The 6,045-nt window shown below is 41.0% G+C and overlaps 1 protein-coding gene across 2 annotated transcripts in view; it reads right to left on the minus strand.

The window, feature by feature from the left end:
* ITPR2 (inositol 1,4,5-trisphosphate receptor type 2) overlaps positions 1 to 5,922 on the minus strand; it is a 278,104-nt gene extending 272,182 nt beyond the window's left edge. For both annotated transcript variants that reach the window (XM_026066890.1, XM_026066889.1), the window contains exon 1: positions 5,749 to 5,922. The gene's annotated coding sequence lies outside the window, so the exon portion shown is untranslated. The remainder of the gene's footprint in view (positions 1 to 5,748) is intronic.
* Between the last annotated feature and the right edge of the window lie 123 nt (positions 5,923 to 6,045).

Raw genomic sequence — 6,045 nt, forward strand, 5'->3', positions numbered from 1 at the left:
GGGGAGAGCGACCGTTGCCGGCTTCGCGCCCCGCCGCCCCCACGCCCGCGGCTCCCTTTCGCGCCTGGAGAGCGGCGCCGGGGCCCCGGATCGGTGTCCCTTAACTTCTTGTGGGCCCTCCCCGCTGGCGCCCCCGGGGTGACTCGTGGTGGGCAAGGGGCTGGGGGACGCTGCCAAGGGCGTCCACAGGGCAACCACGCGCGGTGGCGGCCCCTGCGCCGTGCCGTCGCACGGCCTCGTTCGAGGGGCGACGCTCACGCTGCGCTGGGTCTAATCGCCAGCTAGTGTCATCCTCCATGGTATGACATGCAAACTTTAGAAATGAAATCCAATCTACCAAAACCAACCATACCCCGTCCTCCCTTCTGGTCAGGTATTCCCACCGCAGGAACTTCCAGAGGAAAATTGCCACCACTTTAACAAAAACGCCTCGAACTAGCAGATCCCTCTGGGAGACTGCTCATGAGGAGTGAGGAGACAGTCCCACCTCCCCATGCTCACCTGAGCGAGAAGGTCCAGCGCTCCCGCCCGGCACGCTGGGACAAGGCCCCCACAGCGCCCTTCTCCGCCAGAGTTGTTGGAGGGACGCGGCACGACCACGGAGCGTGCAAGCTGCAACGCACGCACTCGTGGGCAAATAATAGCACTCATCACTGCTTCAGTTCACTGACCAAACCAACATCGGTGGCTAATCAAAATGTCCTGCTGAAAAGAATGACTGCTTCAAGTTGGGGGTTCTTATTCTTAAAATATTGTGCATTTTTTTTAAAACAAAAATTTAATTTCAACTGAGGGTTTAAAACTCAAAATATTTCCACTTTTTCTGTTTTTTTTCACCCACATTTTTCCTGGCCCAAAACTACTCCCCTAGTTACACTGAAATTCAGCAATAGTACTGGTTGCCCAGTATATTTTTCCAACAAACAGATTGTTTGGATTAAAAAAAGGAACAAAAGTAGCAACGATTCACCTAGGTCCAACAGCACAACCAAATACCAACTCTCAGGCAATAAGAATATAAATCTGGTTGCAAGAACGTGCAGGCTGCTGGAAATGAGTAATAAACTACAGGTTTCAAGCTCATATTTAACTTCCCACATCCACAGATTCCAGCCTTACCTCACTTTTCCTAAACATAATAAATTCTTGACGTCAGAAATGCTGAGTCTTTAAAGTTAAGCCATAAAAAGCTTTACCAGGTAGCATGTAAAGAAAACCGTTACACCACCCTAGAGTTTCCCCTTTTGCTTTGTATGCTGAATATTCTGGATTTATCTCTTCTTTCTGTTACATGCTTAGCGTGAGAGGAGTCTGATAGCTGGTGACAGGCCCAGGCTTGGAGGAGAATGAATTGAGCAGTAGGTGACACCAAGCTGAGAATAGCAAAGGTGACAGTGGGAAGGAAACAGAGGGAAATAAGTGCTGCTGCGCTGGTGAGGCCAGATTGGATAGAAGGGGTGCCAGAATGATATATAGCTCTTATTCTGGAAACAGCTCCTGAACAGGTGTTTCAAACTGCTGAAAATATAGATATTAAATCCCAAATTTGGATTACATTAAAATGTATTATACTTAGATACTGAAAAACGGAGCAGTGTAACTCACTAATGCAGGGGAGAAGCTAAGGCTCCACTCCATGTGCTAGCTAAGTGAAAAGCATTGATCCTGGAGTCTGTAATAGAACTCAATGGAGTTATTATATAGAGGACTCACGCATTTTAACATCATGAAAACGTGGTTCTGGAGAGTTTGGAACCAGGGACCGAGCAGCAAAGGTGTTACAATGCGTTGCCAATATCCTTTGCCTCCCAGGCCCTGTTTATCTCTGCTATTTTACACCATGTTTTAATTGCCTAATTAAGATACTTCAGTCAAGGAGGTATCATGTTTCCTACCTGTAAATAAAATCCTGATGTTCGTTAGATGAGTGGAAATTTTCCTGAGAATGGACTTTAGAATTTGGCCTAGCAGCGGGTTTGCCAGTCCTTTGGAGCTTAAACTGCTGTGGGCCTGAGAGCAAATCACCATTTTGGACCACCCACACACAGGAACATTCAACTCTGTTCCCTAAATATAGGTATTTAGTGTTATTTGAAACGTCCTGTGGTATAACTGAGACATCCCCATGGGTTGTCCGCAACATATGGGAGACCCGTGACCTTTCAGGGCAGAACTGAGAAGCAGGGCCACATAGCTTAGGTATACCCTAGACAGCAGGAGATGCCTGCGTGTAGGCAGCTGAATAGGGCCTGCATACTTTGGCATTATAAGAAGGTTAACTTAAGTCATTTTAGAAAATATTTAGCATTTGCTTACTGTGGCAAAGCTCAAACTGATAGGATAAGAGTCCTATACTTTCAGTCGTCTTTGCCTCTTTCCCCCCCAAGGAAACCAAGGCACCAGCTGCGTTCCCCTTCATTTCTAGGCTTGTTTCTCTTGGCTGAGATTGGGGTGCGCTAGCAGCTGAAAGCTCTTACCACCTCACAGCTCTTTAGTGATATACATGAAATGAGTTGGAAATCTTGATCCAGTTCCCAGCAGTGATGACTATTAGCTAGAAATGAGTAGTATAAAAAAAAAAAAATCAACATTTTTCTTTTCTGCATGAAAAAAGTGGAGGTCAAATCCCAAAGGTAGCCAAGTATTTAAGCAAACATTTCATTTTAAGCCCTTCTCACAGAAACAGCCATACAGTCTCACTGAAGTTACTAGATTATTTGTATACTGAAAATAAATAAGCACTCACCTGCTTTTTTAGACCAGGTCTTGAAATTGGTGCGAAGATCGCACTGGGAAAGCAGATCTGAGGGAGCCTTGCTGACCCTCTCTCTCAGATAGAAAACTTAAGTAGCGACAGATGCTTCTCTAGCATTTTTTAAAAGCATTAAAGCCCTTTTATTAAAAACAATGATCATGCCCCTCTAACTGTTAGTTTTATGGAGATAATATCAGGAAAATTAAAATGAAACAATTTTGTCATAACAAATTTATATAGAAAAGATAAAGCATATAAAACATGGTCAGGGATGGCAATGGAATATTGCTTAATTTTTCTGGAGTAGAAATAAATAAAATTGGTTGATAAATGTGAATAGTTTTACTACTGTTTTTAACCTTGTAATTAGCTGCAGGGTGGAGGTGAGGCTGCTTAGTCAATAAATATAATAAGCTTTCTGTTAGTTATCTCTGGTAATCTTTTGTTCCGGAGTTAGGAATACAGGCTTCTCCATTACATAGGACCCAGGTGCAAAAATCACCAGCTAGTGCTGACAGACTGCCCTAATGGACATATATGGCAAGTGCTTGTACGCTGTAAGACTCAAAGTCTTTCTTAGTCAACTTCCATGTATAGTCTATTACTTATTTTCAGAGAAGCATCTATTTCTAGTGATGCTTGCAGTGGTATTCTAATATTAAATCTCTCTATAAAAATATTGACAGTATTTTAATACAGGGAAATTTTATCATGAGCTCTATGTCCTAGATATCGATGCTCATTTCACTACTGAGGCACCGAAGAGAAGCAGTTTATCCACTGAGAGGTCAAAGAAAGCACTCCATTGCAGCATTTGAACATGTACCTTAGATGTAAAAATGCACAATATGGAGTGATCTTAAACTCAAAAAAAAAAAAAAGTAATTAAATAGGCTGAAGTCATCATATTCTTGTTTCTTTTCTACACTTTACATCTTAGAAAGGCATCTGAATTTCCTGTTCATCTTGTATAAATAGGAGAGGCTCCTGACGGAAGTAGGGTATTTTATAGATTTGAAAATTGCCAAATTGAAAAGACTTTAATCCCAAACCTACACAATCTACTTCTTGTATGAAGTGACAGATACAGGCCACTTTAGTAAAAGCAAACCGAACCAATTAGAGGCTTATACAAGAAGCAGCATTGATGTTTGTTTTCATGAAAGCAGAGTATAGTGCCTTCCAGCTGCAGGGGAAAAGTGGGAAGAGAAGAATGCCTTTAACTGTTTGGTACAATAGATATAGATGGGGCTAGGCCAAAATCCAGACACCCCAGAGCTTTAGCATGCAAGTATAAGAGGGTTTGGACCCAAAGCTTTCATTTTGTTTCCTGTCTTTCCAATGGGCATAAAAGAACAGAGATCAGAATGCTCCAGACATTTTGATATTTAAAAATCCAGCTCTGATCTTTAAGCCCAGCTGTAGTCAAAATATTTTTAATGTACTTATTTCAAGCAAAGTACAATTACAGCTTACCTGAGGAAAGCTTAGCTTTTAAAGACACCAAATGAAATTTCCCACGTGAACTGATGACACCCTTCACCTTGTGGATATTCGTATTTGAGACAGTCTGGGTTTTCCTTGAGCACAACGGTATTTCAAAACATTTGGATGTAAAAAAAAGAAGACACTACCTGGCCAAGAGCTTATCAGAGAGCCAGAACAGCTTGTTTTGACAATACCCGCACACATGAATTGATTTATTGCTGGTAGTGCTTTGTTTTATTTTGCCTATAGCAAACAACAGAGCGCTAGATGACTTCTTGATATATAGATAGCTCTGGGGACTCATTTAGCCTTTTTCCTCATCATGAGAGTTAACTCTTTACTGATCTTGTTTTAACCAATATGCTGGTTTTGGTGCCAAACAGAACATTAAGCATTTGGTAAAAAAAGAATACCCCAGGGAAAAAAAACTGACAAAGATAAATGTGTTTTAGTAACATAATCCAACAGGAGTCCCATGAATCATGTAAAGTAAGTGTAATTATTTGGCTGAAAATAAGAGAAAACAGGATATGAAACATTCATTGATGGTCTACCCAATTTATTCAACCCATTTTAGTTAGAACAGGATATTATGGCTAAATATAAAAATAAATAACTTTTTTAAAGGTCTTTCCATTGGAGGTAAACACATTTTTCCTGACATCAGAGGTGGCCCTGAAAATGAACAGCTCTCACAAGTGATCTTTTGAGGGCTTCATTAAAGCATGGGGATGAACTTTGTGTTTTCACTATCCACAGACACTTGTTGTTCACGTTATGACATGCACATGTGGACAGGGACTGGCTGACTTGCTGTTCGCTACATCAGAATTTATACCARCTAGTGTATGTATTAATCCAAGTATTTAAATACTTGTTGGTCTGCTATAATAATCTCTTGAAAGAAACACACTTAGAAATAATGAAAAATGAAGTTGTTATTTAAGTAAGAGTTTAGATTAAAGAAAAAAACTGGATGCCCTTCAAACTGTGGCACAATACAACAGCTACATAAATAAACTTCTGAGAGCTGCTCCAAGCCATTCAAATGAAGATATTTTCCTTGCAATACATTCAAGCCTTTTGAAATAAGTTTGCAACTGTTTAACAACCAAAGTTGTTCATTCAAAGAGCCAGATATGAAAACTCCATCAAAGCAGAAAATACAATGTTCCTTTCTTTAAAAATATCTATACAGAATGGATGCTTTATTTAGAGAATTCAGGAAGTTGAAGCATTGCCCTCTATCAGCTCACAACCACAGAGCAAGCATCAGGAAGCTCACAAAAATGAACTTACTATTCCTACGTGGAACAAGTGCCAACAGTTACACCAGGTTTGCTTTCAACCTTGCAGAACTCACTGCCAGCCCCCAAGAGACTTGTTAGTCAGGCAGTGTCTCTTGGGCTTTTTTTTCTGCTTGGCTGCCTAAAATGAAGCCTTTCCCTACCAAAAAAAAAAAAAAAGAGAGAGAGAGAGAGAGAGAGAGAGAGAGATAAACATACCTTGTTTTAATCTTCCCTTTTGCTAGCTTTCACAACTTTGGAAGGTTCAAGCCTGAAAGTGCTGGGAAAAATGTAGAATCTTCTTCATAGGAGGAAATGAAAATAAACACCCTCCTTTTCGGCTGCCTCTTCTGCTTTTCTTTTCAGTCCTAGCCCATGCCATAGCCATGAGTTAAGCAACAGAAGAATCAGTGGTCCTGTAGAGTACAGTGACTGTAATTATGAAGTGATTTTTTTTTTTTTTTCCAGAATCACAGAATCGCTGAGGTTGGAAGGGACCTCTGGAGATCATCTAGT

This window comes from Apteryx rowi, unplaced genomic scaffold, assembly GCF_003343035.1.
Source record: "Apteryx rowi isolate R43461 unplaced genomic scaffold, aptRow1 scaffold_25, whole genome shotgun sequence".
NCBI classification, from domain to species: Eukaryota; Metazoa; Chordata; class Aves; order Apterygiformes; family Apterygidae; genus Apteryx; species Apteryx rowi.